The sequence below is a fragment of the Bombus pyrosoma genome, linkage group LG12 (genome assembly GCF_014825855.1).
Source record: "Bombus pyrosoma isolate SC7728 linkage group LG12, ASM1482585v1, whole genome shotgun sequence".
Classification (NCBI taxonomy): Eukaryota; Metazoa; Arthropoda; class Insecta; order Hymenoptera; family Apidae; genus Bombus; species Bombus pyrosoma.
The window spans coordinates 4,007,380-4,015,873 of NC_057781.1; the positions used below are offsets into that span (position 1 = coordinate 4,007,380).

General features: G+C 41.8%; 1 protein-coding gene across 1 annotated transcript in view; it reads right to left on the reverse strand.

Moving 5' to 3' along the window:
- Window positions 1-871, reverse strand: part of LOC122573583 (LIM/homeobox protein Lhx9) — a 410,158-nt gene extending 409,287 nt beyond the window's left edge. The window contains exon 1 of the mRNA XM_043740153.1: window positions 748-871. The gene's annotated coding sequence lies outside the window, so the exon portion shown is untranslated. The remainder of the gene's footprint in view (window positions 1-747) is intronic.
- Window positions 872-8,494: the final 7,623 nt, after the last annotated feature.

An 8,494-nucleotide genomic window follows, 5' to 3' on the forward strand; every position in this document is an offset into this window, starting at 1 on the left:
AAGTTTAACATATTTTCTGCTATCGATGCACACGTTGCTTTATATTAATTATCTGAAATTCAATTGCCAGACTGCCGGTAATAAATGAGCTGCTCAGAAATCGTGTCGGTCCACTCCACTTTTTATCAGAATTTCTCAATTTCATTATATAAATACACGATTAATGTTCAAGCTCCGAAAACAAATTACTTATTTCCATGTGTTCATTTGTTACAACAAGAAGAGAGGAATAGTCAAATTTTAATAACAACGTACGTGATTCAAATGTTGAAACACGGATTTGTTTTTGAAAAAAAAAAATGGTCTAAGATAACAATTTCTGTTCAAAGCTCTGTGATGTCGCCTCGTTTAAAAAAAACAACAGAAAGAAGTTATCGATTTGCATGGTAGGCAGAGGGCGGGAAAAGGCGCAAACTAATTACGTGGATTAAACAAGAGAAATGACCTTGTCATATTCATCCAGGCCAGACTCGAAACAAGCGGCGGATGGAGAGAGCAGCGACGCACCGGCACATCGGTCTCCGGGCGTTCGAACCGGTTCGAGAGTGTCTTTCCAAGGGTTGTAGAACATTCCCACTAAAATATAAAGTGGCTTTCGGGGTGGCATAGCAATGGGGTGCCTATCGCATGCATTCACCCAGGGACGCAAACGTGGGGGTGCTATTGATCGACTGGAGAGCCAGTCAACCCTCTCGGCCCTACACGCGCGCGTAAAGCTCACATGTAAAATCATATATGTATACGCACCTGCACAACGGCCGACGCATCTGTGCCTGTAGGTCGTGCAAACGAACGCGAAAGGTGGAAGGTTTAATGTCTAACTTTCGGCTTTTCGTGCGTAACAGCCCGTCCAGGTCTTTTTCGTTCGCACCAACCGTTCACCCGATATACGAACGTCTAAAAGAAGAATTTCATGACGCGATTATTTTACAGTGGAAAAAAACATAGTATGTTTACTTTAGCCCGTGATCTGAATACAGATCAAATGAGTTAAAAGCATGATTTCTATTATGATAAAGTCACATTTGTTAATATAAAAAAAGTCTGAGCGTCCTGCAGAGCTCGATTTGTAGCCTGAACCGGTATCTGTTCCCAAATCACGAAATTACAAAGCACAATCTTATATTATGTTTCATCGTAAATCTACGACTCTTCGGTACACCAACGATCAACGAGTCAGACATCGATCTGTAGAAATTCTTGAAATTTTTACTTCTCCATAGGATCGGGACTCGCCATTCCAGTAAGTCCTTATCGCGTTATATTGCGACTGCAATTTTTCTCATAGAGCCAATTCGTTATAGGTCTTTGCGCGAGCATCGGCGAGGTTTGGCTGAAAGGTGGAGAAACGACGGTGCTGGGACGGCGAAGGGCCGTTTGGAGGGGGGTAATGAAATTGCACTCATCGTGTGAAATTTAATATTAATCCTGGATGTAATATGAGCGGACGCAGCGGTGCTCAAGCGTCGCGGAAACGAGCGTCACTTTCGTAAGGTTCCAAAGCATCGACGTGACACGGTCGCGCCGCCATACCACGTTGGCCCGCCGTCAATCTGTAAAGCGATTATCGCGTCATTTTATCTTGCGATTGCCTTCGCTGCAATTTCTTTGCCCCTCTCTACCCTCTTTCGCCGGTTCCGCGATAATCTCGTCGTCGTTGGACGATTTTTCTTACGAATCACGACGATCTGGTTGCACCAATACAGCCTGTGCGCACCTGGTGAGATTCGTAATTGGATAGGATAAGATCGACCACCGGACAAAAACGAGACGTTATCTAACGGTTACATCGATCCGGAATTGAATGCAGAAACAGGAAAGGTGAACGCATTAACTATCGCACTGTAGAACGATAATAATCGAGTAATTTTGTGTCAATGTTGTCGAGCGATTTTGACTTCCGAACACCATAGAAACGAAATATTGGAAAGTTTACGATACACCGGTCGATTATTGGAAGGGAGACGTTGGGCACCGCAACGACCTCGTTCAAGTGACGAGCGTCCGTTAAAATATTAATACTCGACTTTTAATGAGAGCTGCTCGCCTTCTCTCTTATGGAGCGAGCGCTTGGTGCCCTCTGCCCTTTGCAGCTTCTCCCCCTTTTGCGTTTCATCGCTGTCGTACCCTCTTTCCCCATTCTCTACTTGTCACGATCCAATAAATGCCGCACGAAGAATCTTCACTCGCGAATTTCCCTCCATCCGCGTTATGCTCGCTCCCATCACTGAATTCGGATACCGTGTTCGAAAATCAAATTCTCCGGTGTAATCGTTTCCGGCCGCCCTCGATTAAATTCTTCAACGACCTTGGACAATAGTGTCCCGCGTGCTTCCAGCCGATTCTTAAAATCCAGTTATAGCACACAGATAACCCATTGAATCCCGAGAGTTTTATGACCTTACGGCACCGATCGATCCAGTACAAGTGTCTTCTTACATTTGCTAAGTGGTTGGAGAAATTGCTTTTTGTTGCAAGAAATATTTCGGATTAAGTGATCGATTTGTGTTTACGAAGTAGGAGATTTAGATGCACTTAACTAAATAAGATCATACAGATACGTTTTCCCTTCACTAATATATTCGTCTGATAGCGTTGACAAAAATTATTAAATTTCCTGTACGATACCTGTATCGACGCAATGTGGCATTACAAACTACATATACAAAATCTGGCAAGCTCTTCTCTAAACTACTGAATCCTTACTCCCGTAAGTCGAACACTTTTTTAACAAGTTATTCATGACAACGTTCAATTTAGAAATTACCCTCTCCCTACGACTGGCGATAATCTATCGTTCTAATTAACCCCCTCCTGCTTCAAGCCTCTGCCGAACTTCTAAATTGCAGCACAACCATACCACCCCCACGTCTCAAGAAGCGATACTCGAGGCCGATAAAATATCTTACTCAACGTTTCCCCTAATCGAACAATCGTCGAGGTAACGTAGCCCGCGCTCGAGCACAAAGGACTAAATCATCGCGAAACCCAATCAATGTCCCAATACAATGCAATTACAAATCGCTGTACAATTTCTTCCCTCGACCCGGCACGATCACCTCTCGCGAGGACCTTCTGCTCTGCGAATCAAGGACCTCGATTTATCTTTATCCACGTTCTCTCTCTCTCTCTCTCTCTCTCTCTCTTCGTTCTTCGTCTCTGTTTCACGCTCGTCCCAGGACCGTCGCCGACTATGCTCACCGGCACACGTCGGTCCGTCTCTCTTGTTCCTTCTTCTTGCGATGTTCTTCCTTGTCGTTGCGCACGGCGATCGGCGCCACCACCTAGCTTAGTCCTGTGCTACCTCCTGTCGCAAGCTGCCAGCCTAATCACGGCAGGACGTTTTCGCGCCTTCTGCGCCCGCCGGTAGCGCCGACACAGCCCCCACCACCGAGTCCTAACTCGCCTTCCACTGCAAGTTCCGCTGACCGCAAGTCCTCGCGGCGAAGGATTCGCGTGAAAGTTACCCGACAACTCTTTCGCGCCACGCTGGTTCCGCTTCCCTCTGCGCGCCTCTTGACGACAACGGCGACGAACATCGTGCACCATTAACGACGTTATAAACGAACGAAGATGCAGGTTGGAGAATGTTAGAAAGCAGGATGGCAGCGTGGTCGACGATCGGTTCTTCGTTGTTAATAAGTAATTTGTCTTGGTATATGAATTCGATAACGGAATGATGATTGATGAGTAAATAAGCGAACCCTTTCACTGCCGATGAGAGCGACGATGTGTAACAATAATGATATCGGAAAATTTAAAATAACTTTCCACGCGGATTCTGGATATAATTATTTATCTATTGCTAATGTAACTTTCGCTTAAGAATAAATAAAATATGGTATGAAAGGTTTTTGTTGGAAAATCCTTTAAATGCAAAAATTTGTAAAATAAAAAGAATGAAAGTAACGAATAGGTAGAAAGATGCATCGAGTGTTACAGATTTTTACAGAATTTTTATGTTTTTCGAACGAGAATGGATTAGATATTGATATAAAGAGCACGGTAGCGGAATCGCATGAAAATTTTGCAAACTCAAGATTTTTCCATTAAATTTTACACAAACTGTTCTCTTCTAACTAACGCTCTAATAAAAATCGGGTCCACCAAAGCAGTCATGTAAAAATTGAATGTATATTCTGTGCGAAAAAAATTCATTTATTGCTAAAATTAATCTAATAAAACATTCTTTGTTTTAAAAGTTAGAACATAGGCAGAACATAATTGATACAAAAGGCTATTTCTTATCTATCTATCTATTAGTATCTATCTAGGTACTTCACCTACTCGATACTAATACAAATAGCTAACCTATCAAGTTATAAAACAGTCTAATGGACGAAAATCCGAATATCAAAATAGTCTGGGATCAAAATCACATATTTATTTCAACGTCAGACGTAATCCTAAACTACTATCTTTCAAAGTACCGAATATTAATCTATCAAAATCATATACGCTCCTGCTCGAAACAAACTTTTTCTAAAGGTTAAGAATATTACACTTAAATATAAAATTTACTTAAATATCTAAATATAATTAAGCTTCAAATACTACAAAATTGAAGAAATAAAATAAAATTGTACAGTTTCTACTACACTTTATAGCATAAAAGAGTATCACGAATAAGATATCTATCGACTTAAGGAATTCGTTCTTTCCTCTTAAATTTTAAGATGCTCTGATCTTTAAGATGATCTGATTTCAGATAGGAGCGTATATCGAATAATTATTTTACCGGATAATATTCCTATATCCTCGTTCTGTCCTTCTCGGACCCCATTTCCGGAAACAGTTACCTCGCGCTAGCTTTTCGGGCAAGCCTTCTTAAGGGACTATCAGACCATAATACGTTAGATTAATTAACGTAATCGTAATGAGACGATCTCATCTCGACGCACAATGTGGGCTACCCGATATCGCAAGTGTCTTGATGTCCTCGTGCGTGCACACGGCAACATCTACCTGTAATACGTCCACGCGAACGGCCCGCGCGCGCGCGCGCGCACACATACAGGTCAGCCGTGTATTACTGACAAGATAGGTCGAACAATGGCTTCCATTACAGCTAGAGACTGGCTGAGTTAATGGGCAAATTGTCTGCTAAGTCATTTAAAGGGCTAAACCCGGTGCAGGCGCAGGCCTCGCTCTAGTCTCTTCACGCGGTTTGCTGACAATCGATGCAATTAGATCGATGGTGCGCCGCCTAAGACCCGATAACCTCGCGAAATTTTCGACCGGAATACGCGGAAAGTTCGATTGAATTGCGATCTCTGATCGGTCGACGTTGGTTAACCGGATTATCTTTGATAAAAGTTTTCCTGCCGACCGAATTAGAAAATTAGAAGCTTGAGACACTAAGCTTCTTGAAGATTACTAATTCAGACAGACACGATATAAGGAAACTTTGACTTTGTCGTGAACTCAGCACCATGTAATCGCGACATATGCCGATATAAATAGATCGCGGATGTTTACGCATTTGGAGATAATTTAAAAATGCAAGATGTATATAATATGCAAGAATATATGAAATATGTAAAGTATTAGGTTGTTCGAATAGTTTCGTTCGTTTTATAAGGAAATAATAGACGCACAATGTTTTTTTGTTTTATATTAGTTTATTGAATTATGCATGAACGTAATAATAGAAATAGAACGAAACGGATCATACCTGATTCAATAACATAATATAAAACAGAAATTGTTGTTCGCCTATTATCACCTTATGAAACGAAAGAAACTTTTCGAACAACCTAACAGAACGCACACAAGAATATTTAATGTCTATAACACATCTTTATATTCAGTTCTCGTTTCTGTAGTTATATTCATAAGAATGTAAAATTCCTACAAACATCCGCAGTCTATTTATGAATTTGCGTAGAATTGACTAGTCACTATGTATTATGTTTATTACGACACAACAACTGACCCGTTTCTTCTTCCGGACATTGAATAGTGAATACGCAAATCAAATGTATGTATACTTTATTCCGTATACTAAAATGTATCTATTCGAATACATTATTCGATTACATTCGATTACAAGATACGTTATTCGAAACTAAATCTTAAAGTCCATCGATAGCAAACATTTGTGTGTCCTATGTATATGATTGCGTGAGAGAAACTTGTCCTATCGATACGTTTCTGTTTGGCGTACAAATTTCCATTACTAAGCGTTAGCGAGTAAAAGCAATTGAGAAGTATAAATTCACATATCGATTGTCTATGTCTATACCAATTTTAACAAAAATTTCACAAAAATTGTCTATGTAGTAGCACGTCAAAGTGAAGTAAGAAAAAGCGGTTTACTTAATAGAAATATGCAAATAATAAAACGAGAATGTACAAACTCTGACATTTAAGCCTGGCGCAACAAATAAAGACCTACCCTACGCACATTCTCTCAGCAAAGCAAGTTCAAGGACCATCGACATCGAGCGTAAACAGGAGGGTAGCAGCAGCGAGTAGAGGGTGGGGGTTGTGAAATGCGGCAAGGCAACAATATGCTACAAGTTCGTTGATCGTAACAAGGGTACTCACTCTGGCTGGCAGGACGTTTTCCTAGCAGCACCAGTTCCGAGTGATCCTCTTCGCTTATCTCCGGTTCGAGGCACCACGTCGTGCTCGTTCCTTCTCGGCCGGTTATAGGATGCACCACTGATCGATCGCGACACGACCACGTGGCGATCACGAGCGAGCCGTCCAATGGGGAGAAAGGAGTGAGCGAAGAAGAATAAACAGAAAACGACCGTGCACGAAGCTCTTTCGAACTTGTTAATCGCGACGACGAAAATTGTACAGTCTATATATATGGAAATTTATTCCAAATGTTTATTTGAAGTTTAATTGAACTTTATTCGATAACATCGTTCGTTAAGTGGCAGTAATTTCACAGCGAATAATTCTTCGAAGTAAAATTGGATACCGCTGATTTTTGTTAATTGCTGGTTAATTGCAAGTATACACGATGGCGATACGAAAACACGTGACACCGCGACGGTTGCCCGCGGCTGACTGAAACGACGGGGGAAGAAACGTCAGGAGTGTGCGCTCCCGAGTTCTCCTGGGACCGACTGATTCGGTCGAGAACACGTTCCAATTAAATTCTCCAAAGTTGGTTCCTAGTATGATTTTTTCCACGGAAATATGTAAATAGATTCTGAATGAGACGAAGAAGTCTGACGAGAGATGATTGCAAGAAAGGGACGTAATATCGCTTCGCAGCGGAGAAGAACGTCGATGCTCGCCTGCTCGTGGCGGGCTTTTTTCGAGCAGAGACGGATAACCGCACGGTCTGGGCGCCGCGGAGCGACTGCGAGCCACCGCGTAAGGAAGCCTCCGTGCCATCTAGCGGAACCCGCCGGAAAACGCGACCCTTCTACTCATACGCGCTGGAGGGGACGACGATAGAGGGGAAGACGATCCATTTCTACGCTTCTCTATAATTCTCTTTCTCTATGTGTGTCTGTGTTACTTTGGGGTATATTTCTGAATGCCTGTGCTATTGTATCCCCTAAATACTAGCAATGAAACTTTTATGCGATTTCAGACAATGAGGAACATCGGAAATCGGAAGCACGAAGTCTGACGTTTTCACGACCATTGTGCGCCAATGTTCGTGCCCAAGGATCGGGAATCGATCGCTACTTGTGCAACGATCGAAGACACGATTTAGCGAACTATGACGAGGAAAGATCGAGCGTTTGCGAAGAATCGGTGTACGAAGATGTAGAAATAATTGAGACGAATGGCTGGATGTACGAACATCCCTGAAGCCACGGCGGTCAACTGCATAAATTGAAATGCACAGAGAAATGACGAGTATAGACATTATCTTCTCAAACTCATCTTGGAATTTGCGATTACTTATGCTGCTTTTCTGCGGTAAATACCCTTCATGACAATAAGTCCGTTGCTTGTTAAAATTCGATTTTCAAAATTTCATACAATATGGGATTGATTAGTTTGATTCGTAAGACCAAATATTAGGAATGAGGTGGATGGAGAACTGATGCAGTTGTTTAAGTTGGATATTGAAACATAACGTCCACTTAGGATCATAGAAACTCAAGAGGAACAGCAACGATAAACTGCATTTTCATCGCAACATAATTTCTCAACTAGTAATTACCATTTGTCATTTAGAAAGATTTCACCTAAATACCTAAGGCTATGGTTATAACGGATAAGTATTCGAACTAACTGGTATTCTAATGAACTCAATACGTCAAAGCAATCAAATATGTATACGACTCTTACGACTCTTACATATGCGTATTGCGATCTGTAAATATTTCATCACTATGATGCTAGTTTTTCCAAATACTCATTCACTATCAAACATAGTTTAAAAGAAAATATCATAAAGATAGGGAGGAAGCACGATCTGGAGCGGTACGAAAGCCGCCTAGACGATGCAAGTAGATTCAGTCAGCACGGTCCAGACAGCACTAGCGGCCGAAACCTCGTGGTGCCTCGTCTCGGG